General features: G+C 39.3%; 1 protein-coding gene across 1 annotated transcript in view; it reads right to left on the reverse strand.

The window, feature by feature from the left end:
• The window catches only part of LOC134212290 (neural cell adhesion molecule 1-like), a 1,103,894-nt gene that overhangs the window by 682,291 nt on the left and 408,672 nt on the right, over positions 1–12,931 (reverse strand). The gene's annotated exons all lie outside the window — the stretch shown is intronic.

A 12,931-nucleotide genomic window follows, 5' to 3' on the forward strand; every position in this document is an offset into this window, starting at 1 on the left:
TGATCAAAGTAGGGCTTCCATTTTTCCCGGGAATCAACTTCCCGGGAAACGGGAAATGAAATAATAATTTCCCGGGATTTCCCTGGATCCCGGGAAATCAAAAAAAATTGTCGAAACTAGGTTGTATCCGCATTTTTATCAGTTTTTGGACAACAACGGCTTCGAGAGATTCTCTTCTATTATCGCCAAAATATTCCTACCTTATACTCGACGACTTTTTTTGAAGGATAAACCATTTTTATTTATGTACGTTCACTTGAACACATTTTGTATTAATGCATATGAATGAAATATTTGAAATGACAATTCTTCCATTCGAAATAAAAAAGAGCTTTCAGGCGAGTGCTTGATTGTCGCACTTCAATGATCCTGACTTTAACATTTTTTTAGTCAAACTATGCTTGAAATGTCGAACAGCACCTTAAAATGAAATGAAATGTTTCAGAAATATCTCAAAATACAAACGAGTCTTCGGAATACGAGTCTGTTCGGGAATTGAATCCAAAAGGACTAAGGTCTTAACAACAATAGGATTAACCTGCCAAAGCAGTCACTACTATTGCCTGAATATAATGCCACCACAGACACTCAGTTTTTAATTCGACTTCACAACGCTTACCGACGTTTGAACCTACTGAACTGAATAAACGAACGATAGATACAAACTGGTTCTTTGTCTCGCTTTTCTTCAACACGTGTTGGACACCGTATGATTCTGTAGCATTTTTAGTTATAACTTAAATTCTTAAACTTCAGAAGTGAAATAAATAGTAATATGATGCTTGTAAAAAAATGAAATCCGTTATCATCAAATTTAAAAAATAAGACCATTATTACAAAATATTTTAGTATGTGCATTTTCCGGGAAATTCGGGAAACTGATACATAAATCCCGGGAATTGGGAATCCCGGGAAATATGATGAAGAATGGCCAGGTACCCATATAAGGTGTAAAGTATTAACTGAATTCAGTTCCTCAATTTGAATCCGACATGCGATTACTAACTCCCGAGTAGCACACTTGCCACATATCAGGCACTATGACTCATATGCGGCCGAGGCGAAAGCTTTAATAGCTGCTTGGCTATCTGAACAGAAGTATATTACTTTGCCCATAATGCGTTGCTGCAGTGCTTATTGCACTCCACACATGATGGCAAATATTTCCGCTTGAAAGACAGTGCAGTGTGTACCCAGTGAGTGTGACTGTTCCAATCTCAGCTCACGCGAATAGACGCCTGCACCTGTTCTACCTTCGAGGAGGGAGTCGTCAGTGTAACAAACAATGCTGGCCGAAATACTTCTCTCCAAATAGCCAGATGTCCACTCATCTCGCGAGGGGAATTGTGTTGAAAATGTCCTATAAGGAAAACTTCTAACTTGTGTGAGATCACTTGGAGCAAGGAAAATTTTGTCCCAATTAACCATAAGCGGTAACAACGGACTGTGTGTAGAACTGCGGTTTACAGGATTCTCTTCCATAAACCGAGTACCCATAGGCGGTAAGTACAAGAAAATGCTTCTTGTTTGAGATGTATGTGTAGTGGGCCACGTCGAAGAGAACTTCGAGAGCAGCCGTGGGAGTTGAAGAGAACGCACCAGTCATTGTCATTAAGCACATCCTTTGAAGATGGCCTAATTTAGACTGAATTGTCCTCACTTTCCCCTTTTGCCACCACACAAGACATCCATAAGCCAAAATTGGTCGTACAACTGTTATGTAAATCCATTTGATATGTTTGGGTTTAAGACCCCAAGTTTTAGCAAAGGTTCGTCGGCATTAGCCGAAAGCCATACACGCCTTCTTGACTCTGAACTCAATGTTAGGTGTCCAGGAGAGCTTAGAATCAAGAATTAGTCCCACATACTTTACTTGATCCGTTACATTGATTTCAGAGTCAAAAAGATGTAATGGGCGAATATCATTACGGTTACGTTTTTCCGTGAAAAGAACAATAGATGTTTTATTCGGATTGACCGAAAGGCCATATTGGCGACATCAACTTTCAACTACCTGAAGAGCATTTTGCATCAGGTCGAATAAGGTAGTAATGCACAAACCCACTATCAATGTTAGATAGTGGTCGGCAAATCCATAGGTAGTTAAACCGCCATTATTTTGTAACCTCAATAGCGTATCTGCAACGAGATTCCACAAAAGTGGAGATAATACTCCCCCTTGAGGGCATCCGCAGACACTTAATTTCCTAATTGCTGCTTGACGTAATGTCGAGTGGAGATGCCGGTTTTTAAGCATCTGGTGAATCCATTTGCAAATGGTAATAATATTAGATAGCCCATGACAACGTGCGGCTTCCAATATTGCATCGAAAGACACGTTGTCGAGAGCACCTTCAATATCTTAGAAAGCATCCAAGCACGATTGCTTTTGAGCGAATGCTTTCTCGATATCGTAGACAACCTTGTGTAGAAGAGTCACGGTGGACTTTCCAGATTGGTAAGCATGTTGATTAACATGAAGAGGCATGTTTGCCAAACAGTCATCACGAATGTGATAATCGATAATACGTTCTAAGCATTTCAGAAGAAATGAGGTCAGACTGATGGGTCTAAAACTCTTTGCTTCTTCATACGAAGCACGTCCTCCTTTTGGGATAAACTTTACAGTGACATCCCGCCAGGATATGGGAATATACCCAGTAGCAAAACTGCATACTAAAAGCTTTTTCAAAACATGTTTGATATGCTCAAAACCTCTCTGAAGTAGAACGGGATAAATCCTATCCTCCCCTGGAGATTTGTAGGGAGCAAAACTGTTAAGTGCCCATTGAATCGATTCAGTAGTTATGATTCTACGTGCTTGAGCCCAAGACCCATAGCTACATGAAAAGACATCAGGATCATTCGAAGATGTTATATCGACACATCCAGGGAAGTGCGTATCAAGTAAGTGCTCTAACGATTCTCCATCAGAAGAAGTGTAGTCGCCATTTGGCTTGCGAATTTCGCCAACTTGGAAATCCTTGGATCTCACAAGAATTTTAATCAATCGACTGGCTTCACTCAAATTGGAAACATTTGCACAAAGGTTTTTTGCAGCCGAATCGTTCAGCAGATCATAGAGCCTTCTTTTAAGCTTTGCGGGCCAACTTGAAAGAATTCGTCCCTGCTGAATGGCGTCTGTTCCAACTCCTTCTCCACTGCTTCCTTAGCTTAGCCATCTCCACTAAGGAGTTCCTCTTGAGGTTTTTACAGAACGCAAAGGGCAAGCTTCTTCGAAAGCTTCCACGATGTGCAACGTTGTAGTATCAACTGCATCATCCAAGTCGGTAGGAGTTTCTATAGAAGGTAGATATCCATGAAATTTGGTTGAAAGCAACTCTGTGTAAAGATCCCAGTTTGTTGAACGAGGATTTCTAAAAGGCAAGGTCTGCGAAGTAACATTCAAATGATCAAAGTAGATGTAGCGATGGTCAAATATCGATTCCTCATCTGACACATGCCAATTCGTCAACTCGTGACTGATTCTATTGGAGCAAAGGGTTATGTCTAACATCTCTGCTGTATTAGATACCATAAAGGTTGGGCGAAGTAAACTAAGTTCGGTACTACTTAAGTATACTCAGATTGATATACGAGCTACCCCAGATGATGTGATGAGCATTAGCATCACTGCCGACAATTAGCGGAAGGCCTTTTGAAGTGCAATATATGACAACTCGTTTGAAAGCATCCGTAGGGGATGGTTCATCATGTGGTAAATAAACCGAACAATAGACGTATTTCCTGACGGGGGCTCCGCCAGTTGCATCAATTGTGACAGCACATACATCTCTGGTTGTTAGTTCAGAGATAAGTATAGCAATAATAGCGTTGTTAACAAGCACACATGCTCGCAGCATTGATCGAGAGCTTGCCATTTCTTTACTGAAAGCAGCAAAAACCGGGTTCACTGGGTTACCTTGGTAGAAGCTACCCTTGCGAAAATAGGGTTCCTGCACCACTGCCACTTGGGATTTGCCATTTTGCATAAGTCTACAAAGATTAATCGTTGCTGTTCTTTTATGCTGAAGATTGATTTGAGCTATCTTAACTGTAGCCATTGCGAATTAAGATAATGCACTCCACAACTTCAGCATTAATATGAACAGCAACGATGAACCAAATTGGTTAAAAAAAAGTCCAAAAAGTCAAAGACGAAACACAGAGTACAATGTGTATAACGCATAAAGCGAATCCATATTGGTGACAATTTGTTGAAAAACTAAATAAAAACATGCTCATAATCCCACACTTATTTAACCTCAAGTTGAGATTGAATAATAGTAGCCGATTATTTCGGAGAAGCAAAAAGTCAACTACGCCATAGCTCCGGTTAGCGCAGTAAGGGCTAGCTATTGTGAAGGGTGCCCTGGTGCTTCACAGGATCCGTTAGCAGTTAGATTCTTTTTAGACCCCCCTAACCTTTCATTCGTAGGCACGGTAAGCATAAAGCCGCATCACACCAAGAATTTGGGGTCACCTGTATGGTGGACTTCTACCACCGGAACAGGGAAGCGTAACAGGAACATTGTCTGCGGCAACACAGTGATAGAATCGCGACGACTAACTGTTGCCTTCACGGTGATAAAATCGCTTAAGTCCGGGGGAGCCTTTAAGTCTATAAAACGCTCAAGACGTTTATTGCTCCAAGGTGGATTTGGCGGAGACTTGCGGGAACGCTTTGGAATGAATTGGTGAATGGCTAACAAGCTACCTCATTCTCACGAGCAGAGGATGCTAATTCACGAAAACTCGTAGTTTCGCACTCCTCATTTCTCATTCTCACAAATTCTTTTCCATTTCTCACTGTGAAAAGTGAGAAATAAACTATGAAAAGTAAGAAGCGTTTAGTGAGCAATGCGAAATAAGAAGGAACAAGATAGGATTGTGAGTTAAGACGCGAAAAGTGAAAAATTTATAAGTACGAAATGAGAAGAATTTTTTGCCCAAGGTAAAACGTGACAAATTATTATCAAAATTTTCAGGATAGCGTGTAGGATGTAACGATATTCTAAAAAGTAACCAATACAAAGCACACAATACTTTAAACTAAAATCTACTCTAAAAAATTATATTTAGCATAATTTGCTTTGTAGCGAGTTCTTTTTTATCTAATATGGAGTAGATTGAGCGCCGATCCAACAATCGTCGGCGTTTGTCGATTGTTGTTAGCGGTTCTCATTTTTTCTACATATTTTCAAGATATTTTCAATACATTAACAGAAAAATATAAAAGTTTTCGGAAAACGGAAAGTGTCCAGGATCTTAACTGGAAATAATTCTGAATTTCGAAGAAATTTCTCTGGATGTCACCAGGAAATTATTTGTATTGTCCATTAGAAATCCTTCGAAAATTTTACAACCAATTGTTGAAGAAAAATGGTCGTTTGTCCGAAAGTCATTCGATGGAAGGCCTTTTGGCCAAATACCTCTCAGCGGAATAACAAGTTCAATCCAAATTCATCTAGTCAAATTCCATTTGGTTGAATTGAACGTTTGGTCGAAATCGTTATTAGATTGAAAACGGTTTCTCCTTACAGGCCGTTTTGCTAAAACGGTCGTTAGGCAGAAAGTACAATTAACTGAAACGTCGAACGGGTCACACGGCTGAATATGTAATTTGCTGCATGAGAAATGAGGCCAAAAATATTGGCCCATTCGGTCAAATGATGCACTTTGTCAAACGACTATTTAGGCTAAAGGATCCTTCAACTGACCCTTCCTGCAAAACGACCATTTTAGCCAAACGGTATTTTGGCCAAACAACTTCTTCAGTAGAATGACCAGTTGTTCCGGCCTAATGACAATTTTGGCCAAATAACTTTCGGCCTTGTGGTCTTCGGTTAAATCGGATCAGATCGTTTGGTAATTAGGTCAAACAATCGTTTAGCCGAACAGATCATTTGCTAAATGGGGTCTGCTTCTATAGCTCTACATTCCAATTGGAACCTGCTCTTCAAATTAGTACCCAGACAACCACACAGCGCATAAGAATGCACGATTAAAATCGTTTACCGATCCAAATTTCATCAAAATCGCATTGTGGTGCGAATCTTATCAGTTTATGTATAAATTTTCCCGAACAGTAGGCTATTTTACGAGTTTATTCCAGCTTCATTTGTTGACATCGCCTATTCCCACAAACAAACTCAATTAAATTATCGTATCTGTAAAGATAACAAAATTACGTTTTGTTATCTTTACAGATACGAGACACTGAAGACGGCCTCACAGTTTAGGTCAAAATACGTATCTGTAAAGATAACAAAACGTAGTGAAATCAAATGGAAAGTACTAAACTCGTCTTAGACAGTCATTGTAATTTATTTTACACAGCCGTGCGCGAAAAATTAGCCCAAACGCCAAACGAGCGAGAACGAGGCGTTTATTATCATAGCTTCTTTGTGGAAGCTGCTTATCCGATTCTGTTTTTCATGGCATGTGATGATTCGAAAAGGGGGTCTCCAGTAGCCTTGAGAGCAAAAGCGTAGGATTGCCAATCCGGAGATAGCGAGTTCGATTCTTGGTCCAGTCTAGGATGTTTTTGGGTTGAAAACTTTCTCGACACTCAGGGCATATTTTTTTTTAACGAAGGTAATGGAAATCTGCAACCAGACACCTGGGGAGGTGAACCCAGGTAGTGTGGGGATGGGATCACCACTCCCGACCCACTAAAACCAACTCCTTCCTCTCCAGTCATTCCCCCGGCCCGCAATTAAGCAATACTTCGGGGGATGACTATTGGGCATTGCGCCCCCTCCATGACGTACACAAGTGCACGTATGCGTCTCAACTCTCCGACACCCCCCATGCCACACATTTGTACAAGACACACTGGCACCACATGTGCCCCAACACTCACCTGCCTATGCCGCTTGAATGATTGCAAGAGAAGTAACAGGTACCCTGCAGGGGGTACCCCATGCCGCCATCTCACGACATAGACAGTCCTCATTCAGTATTGTGTTCACCCCGTCCTGCAACAGGGTGCCGCAGAGGTATATAATTAAATTCCTTTCAATTAAGACTACAGTGACTAGTGCTGCCGAAAGTGATTTCGCTCATAGCGCAGTCACAAAGATCGTCCGTTACCATACGATCAGGTCGTACGTCACCAAACGACCAGAAAACCAAGTTCCGTGATCGGAAAGATTGCAGCCCTGACGAGGGTGAAGCGCTCAAGTAATTCTACGGAAAGCAGCCAGCTGAACGAGTTCCATGTCACGTGAGGACCAGGACAGCAAGAAATCCAGAAACGGTTAAGCAGCGAATGAGCCTACAGTTTCTTTTTCTATATATCTATTTCTATATATATATATATATATATATCTTAAAAGAAATCGTGAAATTGATAAAAAAATAAGCAATAGATTACTGAATATATTTTAGCTTATTTGCTGGGTTTGTTGCATAATCTTTTTTCCAGGTTGAGAACAGAAAGTGAAACAGGTAAGTTTTCCCCAGCACGTTATGCCGACCCTGAGAGATTAAAAGAGGTGAGCTGGCTCGGGACGTGAGGACGTCCATGCCACAGACGCATGGGCGTCATTGGTAGTAACAAGAAACAAAACTTTTCATTTATTCCCTCAAACTTCTCATCAAGATGGTACCTCAGCACTACTTGAATTACAATCGCCTTGAAAAAGTCCAGAGCCTCTATCATCGACGTCAAGCCTCCGACGAAACAAATTCAAACAATTGTTTGTAATGTTGGGCAAAAAAACTAGCGGCAGAATGATCTTAATGAAGTTGACCTGCAACCTAACAAAACATATTGATTTTTTTTATATCCCATATATCGTTAACGATAGCACATATCGAAAAAAAACTATGGTGTATGTGACGATGGTCTTGGTCTTGTCCTACATTGTGCACTTTTTTATTTTTCCGAAAGTAAAGTATCAAAACTCTCGCACATTCACCTATTATAATTAGTATTACTGGTGCAACCACCTAATCTTATTATGAGTGAAAAAGATAATGCAGTATGAAAAATGTCGAACAAAAAACCTGTCCACTTTTCCATAACCTTCATATTTCAATGTTATCTTTACGTCAACGCACACCCCCCGACAAGAGGTTCTGCTGTGCCAAAAATACCCGTCATTGAAGCAACCCCTCAATCACTGCCATTACATTAATCTCAAAAACTGTCGTTGTCATTCGGATTTTCCTTGGTGAAAAAATCCAGAAACTACCACCGTTGAACGTGTTTTAACTGGTTCACTTGGTCGAATCCCAAATCTTTGTTCACTTTTGAACCCTCATCACCATTAGCAAATACACAATGTTCCTAAGAACGACCCGCCCTTTAGAGCTGAAAAATATTGAATCACTTGTTTCTTTATGGAGAGCAAAGTAAATGAGCCGCGACGGAAATATTTTCGCTGCCAGAATGGACCTGTCATGATTACGAGAACTCCATGGGTGAAGCGCGACATTACCGCAGAATAAGAATTAGCGCTCTTGAATAAAAAAATCTCCCTCATAAAAGGGTGGTCATTTTTCGTCTTTTTCGTCGTAACGCTATCCTAAATCTTTGCAGTGTATTACAGCAACAGTTGAGGGCAAACCCATCAGTAGGTGTTTGCCTCCGTATTTATTTTATCTTTTTACACGATAAAATGAGCAAGAAAACAAATTCCAAGAAAGAAAACAAGTCCTGAAAAAAGTGTTGGATTTTGAAGTTATTACAAATCAGGTGACTGCATCTTTTTATCTAGTTCTGCTAGTCAAGTATGTATTGATATAAAATAGAAGTTGCAAAATACTAAATAAATTGAGGTTTCAATGGAATCATTAGAATTTCAGATGCATTTCAATGCATATTTATTTTGTGTCATTTTATTATTTTTACATAATTACGTAAAGTTACTTTTACTAACTACAGTCTGTATTAAAATCCACATGGTTGCCCTAAGCATTTTGAGACCGCTCAAAAGGCATGCAACAGCCTTAAAATTTCGCCCTTCGTTGACGAAAACGACGAAGGTGGTGAAGTGGTTTCGCGATAAAAAGAAAACCTTCAACCTTCAACGACGCTTCGCGGCGAATAACCCTTTTATCCTTCTTCAAAATTAACTTTATGACGCGTACCAACCCTTCGCCCTGGATCAGTATGTTGCAGCGAGCTACCGAGAAGGAATCATCCCCACCTTCTGGTAGCACCTTCAAATTTAAATTATCTTTGGGTTACGCTGCTCACGCTAAACGAACATCTGTTGGAGGTTAACCGGCTCTCGGTGCCGGTTCAGATTAAACCATTTGAAAGGGCGGTAGCTGAATTGGAACAATTTGCGTTCCGCTACATCACGCTAACATACAGTTTATCTACTTTTTCCCAATGGTTTCAACTTAAGCGGTGTGAACTTTGAACGGCGGTGTAATGTGAACGGAGAATCTTCTTCGCAAACACTCGCTCCTGACAGGGACTTTGAACCGCATTGGTGGTCTCGTTTTCACCCCATCCACCTACAGTCCATTAAGGGAATGAGTTGATCCTTTAGGGTTATAAAATACGATTTGAATGACGGGTTAAAATGGTTGTATTATATCCCTTCATAAATGCATGTTATGTTGCATGTTATGCGAGTTCTGTTTGGGTAAGCACAGTTTTAAAAGAAAGTCGTGCCCGTTCAGCGGGTTCGATCCAGAGAACTTCAAATAAAAATAAAGATGTTATCACAGAATGGCGTTGAGCGCGTGCGGGCAGGATTTTACTTCCTACGTTATGCTACTCAAATGAAAGACGATTAAAGTAAGATGTCGCAAAGGAAGACTGATTTGCCAATACCTTAATAAAGAAGCTGAATTTTGAAAAGGAATGCATTGGTAGACATTTGCGTTAATAAGGGGGGGCCGGGGGGGGCCTGGCCCCCTCCAGACCTACTGGCCCCCCCCAGAAAATTTTGAAAAGCAATTCCAGCTTAGTAAGTTTTTATATCATTTACATATTTCCTACATATTTCTTAATTTTGATTATGAATTCTATAAACATATATAAATAACGCAACAATTATCACATCTATGACCATTTGTTCAGCAAAGTATCGAAATATTTAAGTTGGACCCCCAGGAACATTTTCTCGATTTTTAAGCTAAAATGAATGCCGCTTCTAATTCAGTTGCTAGCTTAAAATAATAAATTTGTTCTACATTTGTTTGACTAGTATCCTGGTCGCAGAAACATAAAAACATAATTGTATTAAGATATAAGTATTTCTGTTCTATTAAACTACCATCCGATTCAAAAAAGACTGAAGCAACTACATCAAAATGAGCACATGTACACAAATCCGGTTAATGAAATTTCGAACGACCATTTTTTCGAAAATCTTCGAGTTAATCGCAAGGTATGCCGCAAAACAGTTGATCAAATTCCTATGGAGCTTTATGCTCTCGCTATATAATTCTGGCACAGAAAGATATAAAATTATAAAACTTAAGAATCTTTGTTACAATGACAGAAAAATCAACAACGCATTCCATTGAAAGTATTAGGACAAAACTTAGGCAACCTTCGTACTCACAACAGAGATTGCATTAAAGAAATATTTTTATAATCCTCAAAAGATCTTGTTCCATTTAATTTTTTGGCGATTTCATAAGGATCATCGGAAAACTCTTTTGTGCCTGCTTTAGTTAGAATTTGTTTTTTAGGATAAAAAACCCAGATTAATCCACCTAGCGTTGGTGGTGCCTTTCTCGCATTTGGTTGAGACACCAACCTTATATGGAGTATATATGGTCCGATGTACCATTTTCTTCATAACTTTCAAACGCAATGACCGATCGTTATAAAATTCAATAGTGATCAACAAGGCTTTGTCCTCTGTCGAATGAAACTTGTTGCGAGAAAATCGGTTAAGGATTACTATATGAAAAGTTGTCTAATGTTTTTCATAGCTTTTGTGCACACACATACGCACACACATACACACACACATACACACGGACAGACAGACATGTGCTCAGCTCGTCGAGCTGAGTCGATTGGTATATAATACTATGGGTCTCAGGGGCTTCTATCAAAAGTTTGTTTTCGGAGTGAAATGATAGCCTTTCGGTACAACTTAGTTGTACGAGAAAGGCAAAAAATTAGATTTAGAAACCAGTTCGTATCAGAAAACATTTCGTTTGCAGCACAATTCAGATCGATTTGGTTGCTTCTCAAGTCTCTGTGATTTTTGCAGAGAAATCTCTCACCTATTCAGAAAACCATAATAAAGCCTCTTCCTAACGTCAGTAACTACAAAAACCCTATGTTATTCTGGAATTTGATTTATGACTCATAATTTTATGACTCATGGAAATTATGACTCATAAAAAACACTTTAGGATTCCAAATTTGTGTTCATCGGTACTTAACTATTTCAGCACATAGCATACATTTTGGAATTGCATGAATACTTATATTGATTAGGACAAAATGGAATCGTGGAATTTATTCCACATCTAAAGAGTTTCAAAAATTTCAAGTTTCAAAAAAATCGAGATCTTTATGCATTAAGTAATCATGGAAATGCTTGAAAACTTTCAGAAATATACTCAAATCGAATTTCATTTATAGATAATTCGAAGAAGATTCTTGAATCTTAGATTACACACTTATCCACATTTAGTAACATGGAGAAGACAAGCTGACACAGACATAGCGTTTTGAAGCAATCACAGCATCATTGGAAATCAATTGTATTATTCGCGATTTTTTATGTTAGTTCTAGGACGAATGAGCGATAAACTTAGTCAAACAATTTCTATTGCAATCCATGTGCACAGTGCTTTAAATCGCCTTTTAAAATTACATCCCACCAGCTGGTGCCATGGCCCCCCCTAGACCGAGACTCTAGTTACGCCTATGTTGGTAGACACTTAGCATTGTACTTTTTAGCCTTGACTAACAGTTTATTGTTGGAATTGCACTAGTTACGAAGTTTGAAAGCTTGTTGCATTAAGCTAAACTAAATGATAGAGAATCGCCATCATTCAGTATATGAAGTAACATTAGCGTTATCATCTTATAAATATTAGCTTACAAGTAATGTACCTTTAACAAGACAACATCATGTCAGTTGGAATAAATAATTACAAATAAATACAAATAAATACAAATAACAAAGTTGAAGAAAATATCGCGCTGACACCCAATTTTACAACACATTTCATTATACAACTTCTGGAATGAGTTGCTGGCAAATGAGTCCAGCTCTGACTCAATTTCCATCCTCCTCCTGTCTTGAGTGGATGTTTTGATGACAGTAAGATGTAGAAGTGGTCGAATTTCCTAAGAAATTCGGTCGACCATAAATTACTTCGGGTTCATTGATGACGTAGCCCAACAGCAGATATGCAGACCAAGATCAACAGCCTTGCCAAACGCTCCTCGTCTTCATTAAGGTCAACAAAACCAAATCGTCAGATGAAAACACGCTGCCCACTGTTAGGTAAATAAAGAAAAATATTGAATGCTTCAAATTGAGAGCCATATGCAGTTAGACGGTGGTACAAAGATCGACAAAGAGTACAAATCAAGAAGGCAATGGCTTCCAATCAACAGCTTTCAAACTTAGACGAACATGTTCATGATAGAATTAAAGGCGAAAATATAGATTTGATAGTTCCGTTAGGATACAGCAGGCATGAAGAATGTTTTATAGAAGTCGATTTCAAAGCAAGCGGATGGCAGGTAACCATGGGTGGTCTTTAAGCAGGACCTGTTGTCGTTGAATGTGCTGCTCTCCGAAGATGATAAAATTGCCTTAAGATGACTCGGGGAGGCACTTAAAACCGTGTTATTTTTCCTATATTTTGTCTTTTTCTAGCATTGTCACCTCGTAATTTTGTAGCGGCGTATTTCGGTTTTCAGTTGTTTGATATAAAGGTAAATGTATCAGCATATAGATTGCGAGAAAGCACACACCGGTTATAG

This window comes from Armigeres subalbatus, chromosome 2, assembly GCF_024139115.2.
Source record: "Armigeres subalbatus isolate Guangzhou_Male chromosome 2, GZ_Asu_2, whole genome shotgun sequence".
NCBI classification, from domain to species: Eukaryota; Metazoa; Arthropoda; class Insecta; order Diptera; family Culicidae; genus Armigeres; species Armigeres subalbatus.